At 37.8% G+C, this 26,074-nt stretch overlaps 1 protein-coding gene across 8 annotated transcripts in view; it reads right to left on the minus strand.

Moving 5' to 3' along the window:
• The window catches only part of Alpk1 (alpha kinase 1), a 151,192-nt gene extending 136,457 nt beyond the window's left edge, over positions 1-14,735 (minus strand). For 5 of the 8 annotated variants that reach the window (XM_046459130.2, XM_046459128.2, XM_046459129.2 and 2 more), the window contains exon 1: positions 14,579-14,735. The gene's annotated coding sequence lies outside the window, so the exon portion shown is untranslated. Of the gene's footprint in view, positions 1-3,670; positions 3,737-14,578 lie in introns of all 8 variants that reach the window. The other 3 variants (XM_058583771.1, XM_058583769.1, XM_058583770.1) reach the window with 1 other exon arrangement.
• Between the last annotated feature and the right edge of the window lie 11,339 nt (positions 14,736-26,074).

The raw sequence follows: 26,074 nt of genomic DNA on the forward strand, positions 1-26,074 counted from the left end.
TTTTTATAAAAAGAGAATGAATAGGACAATATTTCTCATAATTGGGTCAAATAGGAGTGAAGTTGCAATTGGTATCATCACTATCCATTATTTCAGATATATAAGGAGGAGGAATGTCACATCAAAGGCTTTTTGGTCTCCCCCGCCACCCCCTTAAGTAGGAAGGAGTTCCAAAACTCTCCTTCAACTTTTGAAGCAGTTCAATTCTGTAGGAGAGAAATCTCACCACCAGAAATCTAAACCATCAGTGGTGATAATATCTGATCATTTTGTTATGCAGAGAATGAAGAGACTTGACTCTGCATGTTCTGAGACTTGCACTCACTGACTTAAAAAAAAATCTATTTATTACTCTTGGGCTCACCAGATATAGGGAATCATGTATGATATTTATACAAAAAAATTATTTATTTTCACTGAATTTACTTGATCACATTACTTTCACAATGATTACATTTATAGCCTCTCTGCAGCCCTTGCAAGAGGCAGCTTAGTCTCCTCCAGCCCCTGGGTGAGCAGTCTCCTGGTCTTCATGGCCACTCTGGACCTTGCTTTCACCTTCTTGTTTAATCCACACTCCCCTCTCCCCACTTTTGAAACTCATATCACCAGATTATGTTACCCTCTGCCCCTCATGGTTGCTGTCAAGGGCCAACTCTCAGGGCATTATTTAGCTTCTGTGTCACTGCTAAAACTCTCACTCGCATCCCACCCTGTTCTTGGATATTCAATAACCATGCAGTGATCCAAAACATTGTTTTTATAAATGCTTTCTTCCAAGATGCATCTTTCACCCCACGCCACTCACTCCCTTGATCATACACACTGAGCTGTGACTACAAACAATGTTCACTCCTCCATATTCTCAAATTCCCCCCTTTAGTCTTCGAAAGCCTGGATTTCATTTGTGGTACTTGTTTAGCAAAATCACTAGTCTCGTTGAATCTAGATTTGGCACAGATAAAACATATTGGGCCAGGGGCAGGCGGGGGGGGGGGGGGGCAGGCGGGTGGAAATAACCATATTTCCCAGACTTCACTTTCAATTCCTGAACTTGAACCTCCACCATTCATGTGCTATTAGTGCTCCCAGGCAATCACAGGGCACTTCCGTTCACCTCCCATTCATGTGAAGTATTTGCATTTTCTCTCCCTTCCTCCTGTACTCCCATCCTCAGCAGTCAGAAGAGGACTTCCACACATTCTCACTCACCACTCTCAATCTAACAGCAGCTGCACCCCATACTGTGCCTTGTCATCTGATACCAGAGCTGAACTGCACAAGTCATCTAAAACCAAGCACTCCATTCTTGCAGTAATTCCACCTCTGTCTACTTGAGAATATTGCGTCAGCCTTTCTCCCTCCTCTTTCAAATCTCTTCCTTCATTAAGTTTTTTGCTCTCCCTTGGCTCAATCCTATTTATAAACATGACATTCTTTCTTCTATCTCAGAAGAAATTCTCTTGAATTCACTGTCATCAGCAGTGATTGCCCTTTCTTAGCAATATTTCTGAGAAAATTGTTTCTACTCAAACTTTGAACTGTGTCTTCTCATTTCCTCTTAACAAGCTTAAGAGTGTTGCCCCATGACTCCACTGAGGTTGCCCTTACCAAAGATGGACAAACCCAGCAGACAGCACTCATGGGGAGGACCTACCAACAGCACCTACCCCTCCCTTCTCTCTTTTATCCCAGGACACAATACTCTATTGGTTTTCCTATCACAGATCACTCCTTCTTACCCTTTTTGGCTGTTCTTCTCTTCTAGAACTCCTTACTGTTAGAATATGCAAAAGTTCTGTCTCAAGTTCTCTTTCCTTCTTCCTCTACACTCACTCCTTTCATTCAATTAATGGTTTTAAATACCACATATTCATTGACCATTATTGTTCCCCAAACTCTTTTGAATTTCAGAGACATATTTTCAACTCTAGCTTGGTATCTGCACTTTGATCATCAAATAAACATTACATTCCCAACACACCCGATTAAAATCCTGATTGGTCTCAATTACTGACTCCACCTTCCCTGCACAGTGCAATAAAAGGTCAGCCCTTGGATGAGCTGTGAATTTGCTGAGAAGGAGCAGATGGGACAACCTGAAGGGATGCACCTTGTGGAAGGAACTTGGCCTGGGCTGGTTCATGCACTCAGCTTTTACTTCCTGCACCTGCATTTGCAGACCAGAAAGTCATTTCCTCTGTCAGCTGTGATTTAGGGGAAATGGCTCTGTTGAGACACTGTGGAATTTCTGCTGTCTGTCTGTGGCACAATAACTAATGCTTGTTTTTTTGTTGTTTTTTTTTAATGCAATTTCCTTTTACATATACTCTGGCTACTGGCTTGCAAGAAAGAGAAAGGCATTGCCAGACAACCAAATGCTTCCAGGCTCCTGAAAAGGGTTAAAAAGAAGCATTTCAAACATGAAAGGGCTAGTGAGGCTTAGACAAGAGGATTACAAGTTCAAAGCTAGCTTCAGCAACTTAGCAAGGTCCTAAGCAATTTAGTGAAACTCTGTCTCAAAATAAAAAATAAAAAGGAATGGAATAAATCAACAAATATATGAAAAAATGTTCAACATGTCTATCAATTAGAGAAATGAAAATCAAAACTACTCCAAGATTTCATTTCACTCCAGTCAGAATGGCAGCTATCAAGAATACAAACAACAATAAGTATTGGTGAGGCTGTGGGGAAAAGGGCACACTAATATATTGCTGGTGGGACTGCAAATTGGTATAACCACTATGGAAAGCAGTATGGTGATTCCTTGGAAAATTTGGAATGGAACCACCATTTGACCCAGCTATCCCACTCCTTGGTTTATACTTAAAGGACTGAAAAACAGCATACAGGGACACAGGGACACAGCCACATCAATGTTTATAGCAGCACAATTCACAATAGCTAAATTGTGCCCTTCGATAGATAAATGGAAAAAGAAACTGTGGTATATACACACAATGGAATATTACTCAGCATTAAAAGAGAATAAAATCTTGGCATTTGTAGGTCAATGGACAGAGTTGGAGAATATCATGTGAAATAAAGTAAGCAATCCCAAAAAACCAAAGGCTGAATGTGGATGCTGATCCATAATGGGGGTGTGGGGGGGAGCATGGGAGGAATGGAGGAACTTTAGATAGGGCAAAGCAGAGGGAGGAGAAGGGAGAGGGAATGGGGGTAGCAAAGATGGTGGAATGAGATGAACATCATTACCCTAGTACATGTATGAAGACATGAATGATGTGAATCTACTTTGTGTACAATCAGAGACATGAAAAATTACGTGTACTATGAATTGAAATGTACTCTGCTGTTATGTATAAAAAATTAGAATAATTAAATACATTAAAAAAATTAAAAGGATGGGAATATGTCTCAGTGGTTAAGTGTCCCTGGGTTAAATTCCTGGCACCAAAAAAAAAAGTCATAAAGATTCTTTGTGTGATATATACACGCACACATACACACACATGCATATTTTTAAATCTATATTTTAAAAACATTGTATTATTATAATATAAAAATATTATTATAGAAAACTTGCAGACAAAAAATTAGATAAAAAAAAGAGAGTAAGAACTACTTACGGTCCACTAAGAAATAAATATCACAAAATTTTTATGCCTTTGGGCTGCGGATGAGGCTCAAGCAGTAGCGCGCTCACCTGGCTTGCGTGCGTTCCGGGTTCGATCCTCAGCACCACATACAAAGATGTTGTGTCCGCCAAATACTAAAAAATAAATATTAAAATTCTCTCTCTCTCTCTCCCTCTCTCTAAAAAAATTTATGTCTTTGTTTTTCTTCATAATGAAGTTTTATAAAGTGAAAGCTTTTAAAGTTTAATGAAATAATCTTTGTCTGATAATAATTGAGCAGTCTGGTTTTTGCCTTTAAGTTGAGACGCCTAGGTGTATCCAGAAATGATTTAGCAAGACTGGTGGCATTGTGATCATTTTGGTGGTGCATCCTCTATCACTCATGTTCTGTGGTTAACTCAAAGATGACTTCTGCATGTACTAACTTCTGTTTTTCTTTCAATCTTGTTTTAGAACTGGACATCTCTGTACTGTGCCTGTCTCCCACCTTCCCTTACACAAATGACTGACTCCCACAGTAAACCATCATCAGTGAGTGCTAGCCTTTATCAAAGTCAGGAAACAATCCCTCATATCTAGGTATAGTGCAGCAACATGTGATTGATGGCAGGATGGAGGAGAGTAGATAAGGCCAGGATGAGGTCTGGAGATAGCTGCTCAAGTCAGTAAGGCACTTTGCAGGGCAGACAATCTGCAGGTACTAGGGAAATTCTGTTCTGGCTAGCAGGTCATCTCAAAGGAGATGCCAACAGGCAATTGCATAGTTCTGATAAGTGGCTGGTATTAGAGATGGAGGAGGTGGAGCATACCAATAGCCTAACAGAGCAAGGAGGGAGAAATAATAATCACTTTCCTTTATTGAGTAAATGCTAATAATAGTACCTGACTCATAGAACAGTAGTGAGCATTAAGCAAGATGAAGCATGTACGACTTGTAGCAGAAAGGCTGACCCATAGAACATGCTCAACTAATGTTTATTAATGAATAATAAATGCTGTTTACTATTACAGTAGTCCCCCTTATCCACAGTTCTAACTTTATACAACATCAGTTACCTACAGTCAACTGTGGTTCAAAAATATTAAATGGAAAATTCCAGAAGTTCAGAGACTCAAATTGCATGCTGTTCTGTGTAGTATAATAAAATCTCATCTATCCTATTCTGTCCTGCCTAGGATATTGAATCATCCCTTTGTCCAGCATATCCATGCTGTATATACTACCCACTTGCTAGTCACTTAGTAGACATCTAGGTTATCAGATCAACCCTCAGGACATCAGTGCTAGTGTTCAAATAACCCTTATGTAGTAGCCCAACACTATACCTCAATGCCTATATCATTCATCTCACTTTATCTCACCACACAGGCATTATACAATCTCATATCATCATTAGAAGAAGAGTGAATACAATAAAGTAAGATATTTTGAGAGAGATCATATTTACATAATTTTTATAAAAGTATATTGTAAGCTGGGTATCATGATGCACACCTGTACTTCCAGCTACTCTGGAGGCCGAGGCAGGAAGATTGCAAGTTCAAGGCCATCCTGAACAACTTAATGAGAACTTGGCTCAAATTAAAACAAAAAGGCCTGGGGCTGTAGCTCAGTGGTAGAGCATGTGCCTATCATGCACAAAGCCCTGGACTCAATCCCCAGTACCACACACACAAAAGTATATTTTTAAAATTGTTTTATTTATTGTCAGCTATTGTTAGTTCTTACTGTGACTAACTTATAAATTAAGCTTTGTCATAGGTATGTATATATAGGAAAAGGCATACAATACATAGAGTTTTGTATTGGTTACAATTTCAGGTATCCATTGAAGGTATTTTAATGTATTTCCTATGGATAAGGGGGGACTGTAATATTAGCTGTTATTATTCAGCACAGGTGAACAGATGGAGTATCACTGGAGAGGCAGGCACTTCCTTGACTTGTTACCTTAGATAGATGCTGCCTGCTCAGGAATTCTCTCTGCTTTGTGACTATTCACTTCCTATTGGATCCCAACTTCTTGCTCCCAGGTTCTTTCTACTCATGGCATAGTTGGTGACCTGGATTCTAACCCTGACTCTGTCACATCAGCTCTATGAATTTGTGCAAGTTACCTTTCCCTGCTAGACTTCCATGCAGCTCTTTAAGTGCTGGGTTGATGAATTTATGAGTTTTTGTTTTTACTTAATCCTTAGGGGAAATGTCTTCCTTTGTGAGCTAGAGAGCTTCAGCTAAGTCTCATTTAAAAAAAAATAAATAAACTGGGCAGAACAATAGAGATTGATGAAATTTTATTTAAGAAATCCATATTGGCCATCTACAATGTTTCATGAATTAGGGATTCTGAGATAAAAGTTATAACCTGGTCCTCAAAGAGAATTAAGTGTGTACAAGGACAAAGAAGAAATTATCACAAATCACTTCATTATATTCTGGGGTAAAGGAAAGCTATCATTCCCAAGAAATGCCAACCGAACAGGATGAAGTGGCCATCCACTCTGGTAGAGAGCAGTAATGTAAATGAAGTTTTCCCCAAAGAATTCATCAGTTGGGTCTTAAAAAAAAAAGTAGGTCACATAAGAAAGAGATGGTCTTCCAAGCATTTGGTGATAAAGAGTGTGACATGTCTGAGAACAAGCACCCCTGGTGTTCAGGTTCTTCTGGGGTATTAGAGAGAGGTAAATGGTATGGCTGGAGAAAATGCAGCTGGCAGATCGTGAAGCCTATTAAAATAAGTGCTGAAGGAATGAGAAGCATCTGAATAAGATGATGTGATATAAACTGCTGAACACAGCCCTAACCCAGACTAGGGGCTGAGATCAGAGGCTGAGGACCTGAACCTCGTGAGAACTGACATGTATGAGTAGAGTCAAAAGATATCTAGAGAATTGAATCAATGTGACTTCAAAATCCATTACGTATTATTAAGTTAAGAAATGAGAGATCCAGGGTGATCCCCATGTGTTCAGCCTGAGCATCTGGGTGGAATTTAGCCCAATGGTTTTATGAGGTAATTATTCAGAAAGAGAGAAAAGTGGTGGGGAAAAAAGAAAGAAAGAAAAAGAAAAGTGGTGGAAAGCAGATTTGGAATATATGAAGTGGACTGAGAAAGAAAATAAAAAAGGAAGGCCAGCCTTTTTACAATCAAAAAGAAAAAGAAAAAAGGGGAAAAATCTGGATGAATAGTTAAAGAATTGTTCCTATCGGAGTTGGAAAGAGTCTCAGCTTCCTTCTCAGCAGTTAGGTGGGGTTGACTAGAGTATGATGCTTGCTCCACCCTCAGGGTCAAGTTGCTAGAGTGGGAGAGCTAATCCCTTAGGTGAAACTCCAGGAGGTGGGGTTTAGGCTTAGGTGGGCTCCAGGCTCTTTGCTGAATGCCAATTGATCTAGAGATTAGATCAGCACAATTCCAGGGCCCAGCAACTGCCCAGCAACTGCCCGTCCACGCTGGAAAACTGCACACCAGGTTCCACTCATGTGATGGTGGAGTCAATTCTTAGTCCACCATTGTTGAGAGCCACAGCCAAAGGGGCCCCAGCAAACTTCCAGCTGATTGGCTCACAGCTGTCACAGATTCAGTCTCTAAAAAAAGTTTCTCCCACCCCCTTTCAAATTCCCAGCCAGCTGTGTCTCTCCCAGCCAGTCCTGCAAGCAGCTGGATTGGAGGGGGAGGGGAGATCAGGGTAGGTTTCCAAAACCAGTTTCCCCTGTGTAAACCTCTCTCCTCTCCATCTTTGATTATATCCTGATTACTTAGGCATGTTCTATGCCGTGCAATGTGGGTTTGCCAGGCCTATATTTTGGGGCAATCTTGGGTTTTGCAGGACTCAGCTCCCTCATATGCCAGCCCCTCACTGTAGCTGCAAAATGCTTCCTTCTAATGTCCTCTGCATGCAGTCGGGGTAGTTGGGCTTCTTTTCTGCATAAGGATTTTATGCAGTGTGCCTTTCAGTTTAGTCAGGCAGTGTCTTTGATCTCTAGACTCTCCATATCCAGACACACAGACTCCTAAAAATGGGGGTTCCTTTAATTCTCCTATCCTTCCACTTTGCTCATGGAGGGACCACTCTGGCAGGTGCCTCCATGTAACAGCAGCTGTAACAGCAGCTGTGGGACTTCTTTTATTCTTTTTCTTTTATTTTTAAATATGGCCATTTTATTATTATTTTTTGTTCTAATTAGTTATACAGGACAGCCAAATGTATTTTGGTTCATTGTACACAAATGGAGCACAACTTTTCATTTCTCTGGTTGTACATGACGTACACACCACTCGTGCAATCATACATGTACCTAGGGTAATGAAGTGCGTCTCATTCCGCCATCTTTCTTACCCCCATGCTCCTTCCTCCATTCTGCCATCTTTCTTACCCCCATGCTCCTTCTTCCCCTCCCTCCCCTTTGCTCAATCCGAATTTCTCCATTTTTCCCACTCCACCCGTCCATTATGAATCAGCCTCCACTTACCAACAACACATTTAGTCTTTGGTTTTTTGGGATTGGCTTAGCATGATATTCTCCACTCTGTCCATTGATCTGCAAATGCCATGATTTTATTTTCTTTTAATGCTAAATAATATCCCATTGTGTATATGAACCACAGTTTTTTTTTTATCCATTCATCTATTGAAGGGCATTTAGGTCGGTTACACAATTTAGCTACTGCAAATTGTGCTGGTATAAACATTGATATGGCTGTGTCACTGTTGTATGCAGATTTTAAGTCCTTTGGGTATAGATGAGAAGTGGGATAGCTGGGTCAATTGGTGGTTCCATTCCAAATATTCTAAGGAATCTCCATACAGCTTTCCAGAGTGTTTGCACCAATCTCCAGTGCCACCAGCAATGTACAAGTGTACCTTTTCCCCCAAATCTTCACCAACACTTATTATTTATTTTTAAATATGACCATTTTATTATTTTTTTTGTTCTAATTAGTTATACATGACAGCCAAATGCATTTTGATTCATTGTATACAAATGGAGCACAACTTTTCATTTCTCTGGTTGTACACAATGTACACACCATTTGTGCAATCATACATGTACCTAGGGTAATGCTTGTGTTCTTGATAAATGCCATTCTGACTGGAAGGAGATGAAATCTTAAGAGTATTTTTTGATTTGCATTTCTCTAAGTACTAGAGATGTTGAACATTTTTCATATATTTGTTGATTAATTGTATATCTTCTTCTGAAAAGTGTCTATTCCACTTCCTTAGCCCATTTACTGATTGGGTTGTTTTTTTTGGGGGGGTGTTAAATTTTTTTAATTCTTTCTGCATCCTGGAAATTAGAGCTTTACCAGATGTGCATGTGTTAAAGGTTTTCTCCCAATCTGTAGGCTCTCTCTTCACATTATTGATTGTTTCCTATGCTGAGAAGAAGCTTTTTAGTTTGAATCTATTCCGTTTATTGATTCTTGATTTTATTTCTTGTGCTTTAGGAGATTTCTTATTTTATTATATCCAATTTCCTGAGTCCCCAATCTGTTTTGAATGTTCAGTATTAAATTCCAGTAAAGTACACCCAACACATACACACTCTTTTTTTTTTTCCACCTACCTTGCTCAGAAGCACATATCTGCTTTCTTGATTTCATGCCATGGAGTAGCCAGGAAAGCCACCTTCTCTTTCCACCATCTTGAAAATCCCTGTGTACCTCCTTACATTGGATTTTTATATTTTAATTTTATATATATATATATATATATATATATATATATTATATATATATTTTAGTACTAATATTTTAGTACTAATAACACCATAGTTTTAGTACTAATAACATATTTTAGTACTAATAACACCATAGTTTTACCTAATGCATTCTACTAGCATTTTCAAAAGAGTAACATATATATAATTCTGATGATGTTCTTCACAGAAATAGAAAAGGCAGTCATAAAATTCATTTGAAAAAATAAGCTCAGAATAGCCAAAGTAATCCTCAGCAAGAAAAGTAAAGCAGGAAGCATCAAGATACCAGAACTTAAATTATACTACAGAGCTATAGTAACAAAAGCTGCATGGTATTGGCACCAATAGAATAGAAATAGAAATAGAAAACACAAACATAAACCCACGTCAATTCAGTTGTCTCATGTAGCCAGTTGAAATTAGACCCCTATTTCTCACCCTGAACAAAACTCTATTCTAAGTGGATCAAAGTCCTAGGCATTAGATCTGGGACCCTGTGCCTAATAGAAGAAAAAATAGGACCAAATATCCATCATGTCGGCTTAGGAACTGAATTCCTCAACAGGATTCCTACTGCGCAAGAATGAAAATAAAGAACCAATAAGTGTAATGGTATCAAACTAAAAACCTTCTTCACAGCAAAGGAAACAATCAAGAATGTAAAGAGAGAACCTGCAGAATGGAAGCAAATCTTTGCCCTCCACAACTCAGAGTATTAATCTCCAGGATATAAAAAGAATTAAAAAACTTAACACCCAAAAAAACCAAATAACCCAATAAAAAATGGGCTAAGGAACTAAACAGATACTTCACAGAGAGTAAATACGATCAATCAACAAATATATTAAAAAATGTTCAACATCTCTAGCAATTAGAGAAATTCAAATTAAAACTACACTGAGATTTCATCTCACTTTAGTCAGAATGGCAACTGTCAAGAATACAAGTAACAATAAATATTGGTGAGGATGTGGGGGGAAAAGGCACACTTATACATTGATAGGACTGCAAATTGGTACAATTATTATTGGAAAGTAGTCTGGAGATTCCTCAGAAAACTTAGAATAGAACCACCATTTGACCCAGTTATCCCACTCCTTGGCATAAGCCTAAAGAACTTAAAATCAGCATACTATACTGACTCAACCACATCAATGTTTATAGCAGCTAAAATCACAATAGCTAAGCTATGGAACCAAGCTAAGTGCCCTTCAACAGATGAATGGATAAAGAAACTGTGGTATATATACACAAAAGAATATTATTAAGTCATAAAGAAGAATGAAATTTACCAGTAAATGGATGGAACTGGAGACTATCATGCTAGGTGAAATAACCCAATTCCAAAAAACCAAATATGTGGTTACTAACACACAATAATGGGATAGGGGAGAATAGAAGTTTATTAGATTTAGATAAAGGGGAATGTAGGGGAGGGAAAAGGATGGGAATAGGAATGACAGTAGAATGAATCAGACATAACTTTTCTATGTTCCTATATGAATACATGACCAGTGTAACTCCACATTATGTGCAATCACAAGAATGGGAAGTTGTACTCCATGTATGTATAATATGTCCAAATACATTCTACTGTCATGTATAACTAAAAAGAACAAATAAATTTTTAAAATAATTATATATGCCCAATAACCTTACATAGAAGATGAAATGCATTAAGCATTTTTTAAAAATCCAATGAAAGTTTTTTTTAAGAGAGAGAGAGAGAAAGAGAGAGAATTTTTAAATATTTATTATTTTTTAGTTTTCAGTGGACACAACATCTTTATTTTATTTTATTTTTTATGTGGTGCTGAGGATCGAATCCAGTGCCCTGCGCATGCCAGGCGAGCGCGTTACCACTTGAGCCACATCCCCAGCCCCAAAAGTTTTTTTTAATCATAGTATATTCAGAGAAATAGAGACAGGAAGAAAAACAATTAGCTGCCTACAACAACCACATAAATTTATGAATTTTTATCTATGCCATTTTATGCATGTATTTAAAAGTTTTAATTATAATAGTTGATATTTAATCAATTTTTCACTCAACATTTCCTGTGCTGATACTACTATCCTTCATTCCAGCATGGTTTACAGGCAGACTATAATTTGTTTAAACTTTCCCCTTTGTTAGAATGCTTGAACTTCTTGGTTATTATAAATACCTTTGTGATGAATATCTGTGTGAATTTTTTCCCTACTTAGAATTATTTCCTTCCAAGAATGGATTCCCAGAAATAGAGTTACTGGACATGACCATTTTCTCAATGACCTTTGGCATAAGATACATCAATGGTGCTTGACCCAGATGATGTTGGAGTTCCCCATCCCTCAATGTAGAGGTCTTTGTGTGTCTTAATCAGACCAACAGAAGGGAGCCATAGCTCTCATTCTGGGACAATTCACCATTTTTGTGATTCTATTTCAAAAAATATTGGCCACCTTCTGCATTCCATCAGTTTTATAATAATTCAAAATGAAATGTGTAGCATTTCTTTTTTTTAAATTTTTTTTAGTTGTAGATGGACACAATATTTTCATTTTTATGTAGTGCTGAGTATCAAACCCAGTGCCTCACATGTGAGAGACAAGCACTCCACCACTGAGCTACAATCCCAGCCACTTTGTAGTACTTCTTTATTCATCAAATATATTCTACATCTGTAACTAGGAAATTTGACAGGTGATATTATCAACTGGTCGATGTAACCCAAGACCAGTGAAATTCAGAGACACTGCACTGGTTTAGAAAATATCCACGTCTCAAATGCATTAGGGCAACATAGCTACATTTGGGTGTCACTGTTTTTGCTGTATCTGCATGTTACTTGTAGTATTATTTGTTTCTTAATTCAATAGTAAATCATCTCAGTTTCTTTTTATTTAGTGTCTTCCAATAATATATATATAAAATCAGAGTTTTTATGAAGTAATTATAATTTTTGCTCACATCAAACTAAATGTGTAATTCAAATTTTTAATGGTTAAAAATGTCACCTATAGTTAGTAGTAGGTATGTTATACTTTAGAGAAACTGTATTTGTATCTATCTGCTATTTAGGCTATAATCATCTCTTTCTGTTTTTCAGACACAGAATGATAGCACCAGCTAATAGTCTTGTTTTTAAGTTTGTTTATCCTTAACACACTATAAATAAAGCAAATAGCAACATCCAAGATGTCACAGTTAATATCAAGAAACAAAGACTCCCCCATTAGAGAGGTGTCAATGACAATAACAAGCATAGGGACTGTGTTTGTACCAGAAATGTGAATGCAAGTTCCTGTAAATTATTCAGCCTCTAGGTGCTTAAAATTTCAAGAAGAAAAACTCTTTACAAAGAACAGCTTATGCCCCCAAACATCATTCTATTGAAAAATTAAGGGACAGAAAAGGCAGGATATGTGTGTGTTCAGGGGAAAGGGATCTGTAAAATTCTTTAGAATGGTAGGAGTCATGGAATTCAGAAATATCTTGACACACACACACATGTATTCTTAAGGAAAATTCCAGATTTGAAACCCCAAACTAGATCCTATAGGAGAAGTACCATTCCAGATTAACAGATCAGCCATGCTCACCACTCAGTATTATCATATATAAGATTTTATAACATCTGTCATTTGATTTACATGAGTTTTTGAAAAAATTTTAAATACATTTTTTAAATGTAAATTAATTATTGGCTTCCTTCTTGTGCAGGTAGGGATGCTGTAACATTTTGGTGTCTTATGGGGGGAAGAACTTTAGATCCATCTCAGATTCATATGATCTTTAAAGTGGGGAGGAAGTTATTTTTAGAATAATTTTAAGTATTTTGCTCCTTTCCAGGCTGGAGAGTTGGGAAGGAGATGAGAGAAGTTAATTGTTGGTTCAGCAGTCATAATGACTTGACTTGGCATTTGTTCATTTCTGGAGTGTCCCCCAGGAGGTAATTTTGCTGACATCCACCCCCATGAGAAAGTATATACACCTTACAGACATGAAATCCGTGGCACACCACCCAGACTTGGAGGCCTCTGGGATCTGTGGCACAGTTACACTTGCTCTCTCCATCATGTTTGGGGAGATGATGCTAGCGCCCATGTGTATGCTTGGACAGTGACAGCGAATACATAAGAGAAATTTAAAGTGTTCTTAAAGATGAGATATCACCCAACCCAGAGTCGATATGTAAAAATGTTAGAGACGCTAAGTTAAAAAACAAAACAAAAACCGAGAGGGAGATAAAAGCAAATATTAGAAATAGAGATGCCATTAGGTTGCGTCATAAAGTCCTCTGTTTTCTGGTCCTGCTTCTGCCATAAGCCTTCTTAAAATCTCAAATAATATTAAAGGTTTTAATTTGTGGCTTTCCAAAGTAAGCTAGAGTCCTCCGTTCAAATTCTAAATTTTTTTTGGAGGGGTGAGTATCTTGGATTGAACTCAGGGGCACTTGACCACTGAGTCACATCCCTACCCCCTTTTATTGTATTTTATTTAGAAACAGGGTTTCACTGAGCTGCTTAGCACCTCACTCTTGCTGAGGCTGGCTTTGAATTCATGATCCTCCTGCCTCAGCCTCCTGATTACAGGGGCCACCAGACCTGGCAAATGATAAAATTCTTCAATGAAAGGATTCTTCTAACTAGACACAGGAAGGAATTTAGATTTTCATTCTCACTATGTAATGCTTGCCCACATCCAGAATTCCTGCCAGTTCTTCCCATGTGTCAAGAGTAACTTTTATCTACCTGCTTCTTAGCAAAGTTATTGATTCCATCAAAAAAGAAGTTGTTTCTAAGGTTACTTCTTATGCAGTTAAACCAAAGTACCAAGGTTGGTTTTTAAACTAAGTAATCTCAACAATTCTTTAAAGCTTTAATCAAACATCTTGATTCAGTGACAAAATAAGGTCAGATGTTCATTAGCAGGTCTAACAAGCTCTGTGACGTAAGCACCTTATTATTAAGCCTTATTAAAAAAAAAAACTTACTCATTTTCTCCTCTTCACAATACTGAAGTTTATCACTGTAGGTAAGTAGCCCTTCCCCACCTCTCCTCACCCCTCCTCCATCCCATCCCTCTATTCACCCACGTCTGAGGAATTTTCAGAAGTGTAGATGTTCTTAGAGTACCAAAGTCATTTAAATGTAAACAAGATATGTTAATGAATAGGGTCAGCAAGTATACAGTAATTTACAATTTGAGGAAGTTCTTCCGTACACATAATGCCATCCTTTATAAACAACATCTACTGCAATTACTCATTTGAAGGCTGATACTCACTTTTATCTCGAAGAAGAGGAAAAACACTTTAAGATCCAGCAAATCTGACTCTGGAAAGAATTAATTCCAGTACAATGTCTCCGAAATATACTGTTTCTCATAAACAGCCTTGGTTTCAGGAAGTTGGAATCTGAAAGAAAACAAATGCTGTCACTGTCTCAGAACACGGTTGTGTAATTCAACACCGGGGACTTTCGGCAGTTTTGTCACAAGACACACCCCTTTAGGAATTACTCTGTTGAAAGGTATGCTGGGAGTTGTATTACTACAGAAAGTTCCTTCTCTTAATCAAAGAGCAAAAAGCTCCTTATTTGGACTAAATCAGAATGGAGAGTCCTTTGAGCTACAAGAAAATAGAAGATCAGTAAGAAACAATGAATGGGACATTGTTTAAATTTATTATTAAAGGACAAAATCTTATTAAGTCTGCATTTCTGTGCTGCATCTCAGAATCAGACTGCAGAAGTGAGCTTGATGTCACAGAGACACACACATTACCTGGTTTATTTACACCAAAAATGAAGTTAGAATTTTTCTGATAGAAAATCTGGTGAGGCTGACTGGTTTGATAGTGAGGATGGTTTAACTGGGTTATATGGTGGGCACTGTCCTTCCATGAAACAATCTAAAGTCCAAGTTTTGACCAAAAACCAAAAACAAATCAAAAATACAAGAGAAAATTTAAAATTATTTATCAAAATACATTTTATTGGGGGCTGGGGTTGGGGCTCAGCGGTAGAGCCTCATCTAGCATGGGCGAGCACAGGGTTTGATCCTCAGCACCACATAAAAATAAATAAATAAAGGTATCATGTCCAACAACAACTTAAAAAATATTTTAAAAAGTGCATTTTATTGGAAAAGTTTTTGAAGGCAATGATATTTAAACTTTCTTAATCCTTTCTGAGTCTTCTGGGTTGAAGAACTTTATGTGAATGGAAGAGGAATAGATTTCTTTAATGGTAATTTGAAACATTTTGGTAAAGCCTTTGGTGTACTTCCCAGAATCTGAGAGAGTGAAGGACTTTAATAACTAGGTAAGAAAACCTCAGGCAAGTTGCATGGTTTCCAGCTCTGCCTCCCCAAAAAACAGAATGAAAGAACTGAGTAGTTAGAAGATAGATCACTTTACAAAACTGTTTGTGAGAGAGGACTACATAATTCTTAATAAATGCCCATGGAAAAAGTTCACATAACTAAAAAGCATTGTATAACAAAACTCTTTCTGTTTCTAAACAGAGTTTAATTTTTGTGAAATACTGTTTTATTCTAACTGTAAATAAAATTCATCCATGAACTATTTTTAAAATCCCCATACATCTCACTGAAAAATGCATTTTAAATAAAACTTTTTTTCTGTTTAATACTAATCAAACTATATAATTTCATCTTTCTGAATGAATAATTATTCTGAATGAGTATTATTGGTATAACTTATCTTAAAAAACTTAATACTTATTGTCTAATGTCAAAAGAAGCAAAAATAGTTTCAACGTATACATATTTTCATTGTATTAAAAATGCATTCAAGCCAGGCACGGTGGCTCATGGCTGTAATTCCAGAGGCTCAGGAGGCTGAGGCAAGAGGATCTCTCGTTCAAAGCCACCTTCAGCAAAAGTGAGGTGCTAAGCAACTCAGTGAGACCCTGTCTCTAAATAAAATACAAAATAGGGCTGGGGATGTGACTCAGTGGTCAAGTGTCCCTTAGTTCAATCTCTAGTACCAAAAAGAAAACAAAATGCAATCCAAACTTTGAGACATATAAACTATTTTATATTAGGAGAAAATTTTATGGAGAAAGTGAAATGAAAACAGAATTTTAAGGAGATAAAGGAATAATGTAAAATTTCCTATTGTTGAAGAACTTGCACATGTGTTTTTAAATGGATGATAGGGAGCTTCAAATCACTGGGATATATCATTTTCATTGAGCACATTTAGAATATGTTAAAGTTTTGTTTCTTAAAGGTCTTCTATTTAAAGTTATGATAAACAATGCATATCAACTTAAAAACATGTGAGGGACTAATTGGTTTTGCAGAATTGTTTGTGAGGTGAGTAAAAATGTTAGAAAATGAGTGTTTAGGGAGAAGGACTGGGTATTTGAGAGCCTAGAAGAGAGCACTGGACACTTGGAAAAGAAGAAAGGGTATGGATGGAAGAGGAGGGACCTAATGAGTCATTTATCTTCCAGATACTTAGAGAACAGTCAAGTTGGTCTTTGATAAGATTTCCTGGTAGAGTCCCCAGAATCGCAGAAACACACATATAATATCTCATTTGTGATCACCATATTCAGTTTGGGGAAGTTTGCAAAGATAGTGGTTCCTTGGGTGAAAATTTAATAGCACAAGCTTCAGCCATGGCAGAAGCTTGACATGTGCACCTATGAAGGAAGTGCATTGGGATACACTGAGAAGGACTGATTGCAGCATCATGTTCATTTTGATTTTCTGAGTTTTATAATTTTGAATATAAATAACAAGTTTAAAGTATCTGCTTTGTGCCAAGTGTTCTTTTGGTGCCATGGATTCCGACCAGACTGAGCACATAATCAATATCCTTAAAGCCATCACAATGATAGATAGATCAGTGGAAATTAGCTTGAAAAATAGGCAGCAATTAGCTCATAATGTAAGAGCTATCTGTTTCATTTTAAGAAGTGTGTAAATTTGTGTCCAAAACACTGGGGACTCACAAGAAATTATAGGTACTAGAGATTGAACTAAGGGACACTTGACCACTGAGTCACATCCCCAGCCCTAAATCATTTAACTTTTTTTTAGAAGGTAACCTTGAGGGCTGGGGATGAAGTTTTGCAAAAATAAATAAATAAAAGGAGGAGAAGGAGAAAGAGAGAATGCTTGTTGTAGTGGGAAAATTGAATTATGAGGCAAGGTTTATATCAGTAGGTGGTAGATTGGAAGGCAAGATAGTTAAGGAAAAGAGTTACAAGATTACTGTAATGTTCTAGACAAGTGATGACTGGGCTTAGTTAAAAACAATAATAGTGGAAATAAAAAGAATGGGAAGGAAATATTTAGGAGAAAGAATAACAGACCTAGGTAAGACACATAGGAATTTGGATAAATGACTTAGAGTTAGTAAAAAAAAAAAAAAACTAACTAGTTAGAGATTAATGAGTGAGAATAGACAGGATGAAAAGAGATCATTGAGAAAGAAACTCAGTAATATTAGGAGTTATACAGAAAAAAAGAGGAGTCCTCAGAGAGGCTGGGGAGAGATTCCCTAGAATGATGTAGAAAAAACATGTGGATTTCCAGTTTTCCCAGCACCATTTTTTGAAGAGGCTATCTTGTCTCCAATGCATGTTTTTGGCACTTTTGTCTAATATGAGATAATTGAAGTTATGTGGGCTACACTCTGTGTCCTCTATTCTCTACCATTGGTCTACAGGTCTATTTTGGTCCAATACCATGCTGTTTTTATTACTTTTGCTCTGTAGTATAGTTTTAGGTCTGGAATAGTAATGCCACCAGCTTCACTCTTCTTGAGAAGGATTGCTTTGGCTATTCTGGGTCTCTTATTTTTTCCAGATGAATTTCATGCTCGCTTTTTCTATTTCTATAAAGAATTCCATTGGGATTTTGATTGGGGTTTCATTAAATCTGTATAGTGCTTTTGGTAGTATGGTCATTTTGACAATATTAATTCTGCCTATCCAAGATCAAGGTAGTTCTTTCCATCTTCTAAGGTCTTCTTTAATATCTTTCTTTAGCATGTTATAGTTTTCATTGTGGAGGTCTTTCACCTCTTTTGTTAAATTTGTATCTTATTTTTTTTTTTGAGGCTATTGTAAATGGGGTGGTTTTCCTAGTTTCACTTTCAGCAGAATTGACTGATGTACAAAAATGCCTTTGATTTATGGTGCTGATTTTATATCCAGCTATTCTCACCATGCACAAAACTCAACTCAAAGTGGATTAAGGACTTAGGAATTAAACCTAATGGAAGAAAAAGTAGGACCAAATCTCTATCATGTTGGATTAGGCACCAACTTTCTTAATAAAACTCTTGTATTGCAAGAATTAAAACCAAGAATCAATAAATGGGATGGATTCAAACTAAAAACCTTCTTATCAGCAAAAGAAACAATCAGTGAGGTGAATAGAGAACCTACAGAATGGGAGCAAATCTTTACCACAAGCACATCAGATAGAGCACTAATCTCTAGGGTATATAAAGAACTCAAAAAGCTAAACTCCAAAAACAAACAAACAAACAAACAACAACAAATAACCCAATCAATAAATGGGCCAAGGAACTGGACACTTCTCAGAAGAGGATCTATAATCAATCAACAAACATATGAAAGAATGTTCAACATCTCTAGCAATCAGAGAAATGCAAATCAAAACTACTCTAAGATTTCATCTCACTCCAGTCAGAATGGCAGCTATTAAGAATACAAACAACAATAAGTGTTGGCGAGAGTGTGGGGGAAAAGGCACACTCACATGTTGCTGGTAGGACTGCAAATTGGTGTAGCCAATATGGAAAGCAGTATGGAGATTCCTTGGAAAACTGGGAATGGAACCACCATTTGACCCACTATCCCACTCCTTGGACACAGCCATATCAATGTTGATAGCAGCACAATTCACAACAGCTAAATTTTAGAACCAACCTAGATGTCCTTCAGTAGATGAATGGATAGAGAAACTTTGGTATATATACACAATGGAACATTACTCAGCATTAAAAGAGAATGAAATCATGGCATTTGCAGGTAAATAGATGAAGTTGGAGCATATAATGCTAAGTGAATAAAGCCAATCCCCCCAAACCAAAGGCCGAATGTTTTCTTTGATATGAGGATGCTGACTCATAATGGCGATGGGTAGGGGGAGCATGGGAGGAATGGAGGAATTTTAGATGGGGCAAAGGGGTGGGAGGGGAAAGGAAGGGGGTGAGAAAGAATAGTGAAGCTGGATGAAAACAGAAATGTGTCCATGGGTTTGGGAAGAAGGTCAGGATGACTTTAACAGGAGCAAATCAGTGGAGGGGCAGAAGAGAGCAATGATGGAATACTGTACAATCTAAGTAAGATGAATAAATAAAGCAGGAAGAGAACATTCCAACTAAGCTTTGGCTAAATAAAATATTCAGGGGGTACATACTTTGGGAGTGAGTTATACTTTTCCTGAAAGGATCTTGAATGTTGGAACAGGATGACCTCAAGATCACCTTACCTGTTTTATAATATAATTAATTATGTCATAAATTTGAAGACAGAAATAGCAATGAATAGTGTTATTTCTGGTAGTGGTATATGTATGGGGAGGGTGACCAGAATACCATTCTGGAACTTTCTTTTTAGAATTATATACTTTTTTGATAGCGCAATGATGGTGAACACTAAGAGAGAAACAGAGATGGAGGATAGATGGAAAACTTATTTCAGGTCAGGCATTTCAATAAGCCAGGATTTTCTATTTTATTTTAGGAGAGAATGAAATTATTGCGTTGCAGATTAAATAATGTGTATTTTATGATTCCTTTGTTAAAAAATGTCATTATTTTTCAGGATGTTAGTGATTCATAGATTTTAAAAATTAGTGGTGAAGCATTAATAAGCAAAATGTAAATACTTCTTAAAAATTTATTCTTTTGTTCTAATTTGTTATATATGACAGCAGAATGCATTACAATTCATATTACACATATAGAGCACAATTTTTCATATCTCTGGTTGTACACAAAGTATATTCACACAATTCCTGTGTTCATACATATACTTGGGTAATGATATTCATCTCATTCCACCATCTTTTCTTGCCGCAGTCTGGCTGGGCACAAATCACGAGCCACTGAAGCAGGAACAAACTTTATTTTTAAACTGCAGGAAAACACTTCACACAGCTCCCGGGGAATCCTCCCGAACGCCATGAGGCTTGTCCAGGAACCCCCAGCCGGAAATATCTCTCCCAGAAATCCCTCCTCCTGCACTTCCCCAACCAATGGGAACTCTCGGGGAATCCCCGGAAATCCCCACGAGAACTCCAAAATAGTGCGAGAACTCAAAAGTTGCGGCAGAGGCGGATAGTAATGCCTCGCCTGTCAATCAATACTGTTGGCAAAATGCCAGGGGCCATACAGACTCGGCCGTGGCTCTCAGCATCTCCCCCTTTTTGTTTAATTAAACAGCAAGCAATGTGGCTTAGGGACCGTGCCTGTTAGGTAGTCCAATTCAACATATGGTCCTTACCCGTCATCGGATGAACTGACCTCTAGGCGTCAGCCTCCTGTCTTAGGTTGGTACCACTGCAATTGGATCATACCCGTCACTGACTACCGGTCCAGCAAACAGCCATACTTGTGGATAGGCCTTTGCACCAGTAGGGGGGTGAGGATCTTTGCCTCACCTCTGTTGGCCCCCAAATTTTAGACCATCACTAGTAGAAGGGAGGAGGATGCAAAATGCCATGACACTAAGCCAATTGAGGGCTCCTTTGAAAAATTGTACCACCGGTGACACCATCAGCAAAAATACTCCAGCACTACCACAATTCGCTGTACCAACAGATAGTTCACAATGCATACAAGTGATACATAGTCCAGGCAAGGTCTGCAAGCAATTCAAAGCAGAGGAATCTGTCAATATGTCCATTTCTCCCAAAGTAAATCGACTCCTTAATTGAGCATTACTTGTTGAGTTATTATTCATTGATGCATCAGTTTTTACAGTTTGTTGTGCTCTCAGCATTTTCTATTCCCATGCCCACTCTCTTCCCCTCCCACCCTTCTGCCTTATCTAGAGTTTGTCTATTCCTCCCATGCTCCGTCTCCCTGCTCCACTATGTGCTAAGAGCCATAACCAAGTAATATGATGCATGGCATTTTTGGTTGAAAGGTGCCGCCAGCAAGCCATTGAGATGATATGATTATGTTAAGATCTGCATTCATATGGATATTGGACTCCTGCTGTCCACCTCGGCCTGCTACGGGACTCCTGGAGAGTTCCCATTGGTTGGGGAAGTGCGGTAGGAGGGAATTCCGGAGGAGGGACTTCCTTTTGGGGCTGGGAAAATGGTCGGCATATTTCCTGGGAGCGTTCCGGGCATTGGCGGCAGTTTCAAAAATAAAGTTTGTGGCTCGTGATTTTGTGCCCAGCCAGACTGCGGCAACTATGAATCAGCCTCCTTATATCAGAGAAAACATTCGGCATTTGGTTTTTTGGGATTGGCTAACTTCAATTAGCATCATCTTCTCCAACTCCATCCATTTACCTGCATATGCCATGATTTTCTTTCTTTCTTTTTTTTTTTTGCTGAGTAAGTAAATACTTAAATATAATATTTAAGGTGAAGTTTCTTTTTGTACTAAAAATTTCTTCTGATGACAAGGAGTACTTTTTGAGGAAATTTAGAATCAACAAGGAAAATTGCTACTTGGTTTAGGAGACATATGACAAGCAAAATAGTGTACCTCCCAAATCTTCTTTCCTTACTTACATGGCCTCTGGTACTGATAGTGGGTGACTGGGAGCCCCAGGGCCATTGGCAAACTTCATAATAGACTGGGACCCTGTAACAAAAGCAACTCTTGTTAGTTTTCTGTTTGTTGTGTAATCAGTATAAAATTTGCAGTTTAAAACAGCATCCGTTAAATTATCTGCAAACTATTTATAAATGCAAACGCATTTTAAATGTCTACAAATGGTACCATAAGTAGAGCAAGGAACTTTTTAAAGTTTTTAAGAATTTAGAGGAATAATAAAGTTTCTATGATATACAAAACAAACAAACAAACAAAAACCACAGTGCCCAACAGGCACCAAGTGCACACCTGTAATCCCAGCAGCTCAGGAGGCTGAGACAGGAGGATCTCAAGTTCAAAGCCAGCCTCAGCAAAATCAAGGTGCTAAGCAAGTCAGTGAGACCCTGTCGCTAAACAAAATACAAAATAGGGCTGAGGATGTGACTCAGTGGCCAAGTGCCCCTAGTACATCCCATTCTTATTTCAAGATTTCTGTCAGAAATCTGGCACATTACTGCTGAGAACACTCAGTTATCATCTGAGGCTCCAGGTCCCTTTCAGGCCCATTTGGGTTGTTGACAGAATTGTAGTTGTAGAGCTGAGGTCCCTATTTTCTCATTAGTTGTTGGCTGGACCGCTCTCCACTCTTAGATGGCACCCCAAATTCCCTGCCATGTGGCCTTTGCGAGGAGTTCTGGTGAAACATTTGCCTGCTTCCAGGCCAGGAGCACGTGTCTCTGACTTCATTGAAAGATCTGTCCTCTTAAGAACTCACCAGCTTGTCGAGGACGTGTGGAAACTAGAGAGAAAAAAAATGAACAAAAAATGGCAGCTGGGGAAACTAATGAAGATAGGTGGGAGACCAGTAGAGTAGGAGGACCTGAGAAGTGCGGAGGGAAGGGAAATGGAAGTAGTGGGGAATGAAATGGACCAAATTATGTTATGTGCATATAGGAGGCTGGCTGTTTGTTGTGGATCCAATATAAAATTTGCAGTTTAGTAGGAATATGTAACATCCAAGCCCACTATTACATGTCATAATGCACCAATTAAAAAAGAAAACTCACCTTCTTAGGTCCAGCCCAACTGGATCTTCTTCCTTTGGAAACCAAGACAACTGATTAGGACCCATCACAGTGGTGGCATGCCATCACATATATAGGTTCTGTTGTACTCAGAGGAGGAGTTGATACAGACTTGTTCACCAGTGGGCAGGAGTCTTGGGGGGCCATCTTAGAACTCTGTCTTCCACAGCAACTGTCCCACACTGCCCATAGGGAGAACTGAGGGCCCTACATAGGCTGACTCTTTCACCTCCTTATACCCTCCACGGACCCTGTCTCTAGGGCATCCAGTTTTCTCCTTATCACTAACTACTCTCTGGAGAGCCTGAATTTTATCAGTCTTCCATCATATGAAAAATACTGAGGCTCTGAAGCACTGGGATTTCTCTCTTGAAAGATTCTCTTACTTGTCTCTTTTTATCAAGTTTGAGTGTGTGTGTGTGTGTGTGTGCGTGTGTGTATAAGTAAGTAAATGTAATATGTGCAAAATATTATAAAATCCAAACAGCCTGAAAAAGCACACAATGAGAAATCTCTCCCCCACTCTCACCTTCTACCCCTTTCTCCACCATGCTCTTCTCAGATTAATCAATATTATCAGTTCCATGGGTCTCTGCAGATAGTTCATGCATTGAAATACATCTTTCTACAAATGGTAGCATTTTTGTTCTGTACTTGTTTTTTCTTTAGTAGTGCATCCTGAAGTTCTTTCCACATAAATCTAAATTGTCCATTTTAATTCCAGCTACTTTACTGCAGGAAAAGAAAAAGAAGTCCAAACTGAGCCTTCTGGGTTTCCATGCAAACAATTTGGGCTTCTTCCTGTCACTCATTTTGGGATTAATGGAAGAAGAGCTAGGTGAGGTTATCTCAGACAATGCCAAATGTTTTTGTAGACTAGCATAGCAGCCCTGAGTGGAGTTACACATAATCTGAAGGTCTGAGTTGGACAAGGGAGTCAGGTGAGGGTTTATCTTCATTGCAAAGAGCATCCTGAATAGAGAGCAGGTATCCCATAACCCAGTTACCAGCAAGAAACATAGACAAGCAACTCTGTCTTACTTTTTCTATAGGACGTCATTGTATTACCATAAATCAGCTTCCTTTATTTCTAATTATAAATGAAAAAAGTGGACTTAATTGTGGATTTTGAGAAAGTATCTAAAAACTATTCTGAAGATTCTCTCCATGGAAAAATATTTTTGTAGTCTGAAACAACCAAGTATCAATTAGATATTATGTGGAATCCATATTATAGGGATGAGGGTGACGGTGGTGGGGAAAGTTAATTTATGGAATACGACAATTGAATAGAAGAACTGAGGGGAAAAATACTTTTAGTATCAATACAACCTGGTAATTTCAAAATGTTCAAAGCTGGATAGAAATATGTTAGATTGTGGGCATTTTATATTATTTTCAAATTAAATGATTAGCTACTGATAGTTCAAACAGTAAGTCTCTCATTTTTGCACCAAGAACATTTATATCCATTGTTTTCTTCTGTTTTGATTTGCTGAACAAATTTCCCTAAAGAGTTCCTTTTAAAATCTTCCTGAAAGTACTTAGTGTACTTCCTATGACCCCATCACCCCTGGGAGGGTTTGACTTTTTTTTAATTTTAATTTTTTTTCTTAGAGAGAGAGAGAGAGAGAGAGAATTTTTTAATATTTATTTTTTAGTTTTCGGTGGACACAACATCTTTATTTTATTTTATGTGGTGCTGAGGATCGAACCCAGCGCCCCGAGCATGCCAGGCGAGCGCGTTACTGCTTGAGCCACATCCCCAGCCCTCGGCTGAAGTCTTCATGAAAGTCACAAAAAAGTGGTTTAACCTCTAATTTACAAGGTGTTAGCAGCCCATGAATGCAAGAGAAAGTTTTATTCTTTGAAGCCACTTTAGGACCGAAGGACAAGTTTGTTAAAATGACATGACCACATTGAAACTAAAAGAATCAATTTTCTGTTCCTTTTCAAAAAAGGAAACTACAAATAAGAAGGCCTCAAAAGTGCAGTCCAGCAGGTATTTTCTCATCAGCAGATTTGTAATGGCAGCACCTGGTGAGAGCTTTACATTTCTCCAGTCTAATGTGACTGCTGGAGGACTTTCACATTTTAGTCATTTGCTTAGTAAACTTTCATTGCATAAAGTCCCACTGTGTTCCTTTCACAGTGAAGACATTTTCATGATCAAAGAATGATGCTTAGGTTTTTCCGTTAAAAATGATCTTTACTGTTTATTTAAATTTGACTCTGAATAAAAATAAACAAGTAAAATCTATTAAATCTGCAAAATGAACTCTTCATTTAAAAATAACTGTTTTAATGGCTTTACACAAACAGAAATAGCAATGAAAACAAATGACTTAATTTAGATATGAATGATTTAAAATTGCTTCTTTTGTAAATACTCCCAAGGAACTTCAGAAAATTCAATAAATTGAAATTATGGAAATAGGTACATTTCTCTGTGGCTCTGACCCTGTTCAAGCTTTTAGAAGTTTTTTGGACCTTTTCTCAGTTTTCAAGAAGTTCGGAAAACCAAGATGGAATGACCATACCCACTATTTGAAAGGAGATAAGCATCACATTGAACTCTGCCAAGTGTCCCTTCAAGTCTTCAAAGAACACAAAGAATAGAAGCCTCTCCAGTGCACACTTTGACATTTTTTCAATTCCCTCAATCTTCAGGTTGAAGATCCATTATTTTTAACCAGTTGCCAGAGGGAAATGACTGTTAATGAAATTCGATTATAACACATAAATAATAGCTTATTTAAAGTATCATTGTGAGTCCTTTAGTAAATCAAATAGGTCAATCATCTTAAGAGAAACAGAACAATCTCTAGCATTTTGTACTTTTTTTTTTTTTAGCAATTGTTGCATTTTCTCTATCAGTTACTAATAACACCTACTTATTTGGTTCTTTGC

This window comes from Marmota monax, unplaced genomic scaffold, assembly GCF_021218885.2.
Source record: "Marmota monax isolate L192 unplaced genomic scaffold, Marmota_monax_Labrador192_F-V1.1 WCK01_AAM20220418_F8-fsc00002, whole genome shotgun sequence".
Taxonomy (NCBI): domain Eukaryota; kingdom Metazoa; phylum Chordata; class Mammalia; order Rodentia; family Sciuridae; genus Marmota; species Marmota monax.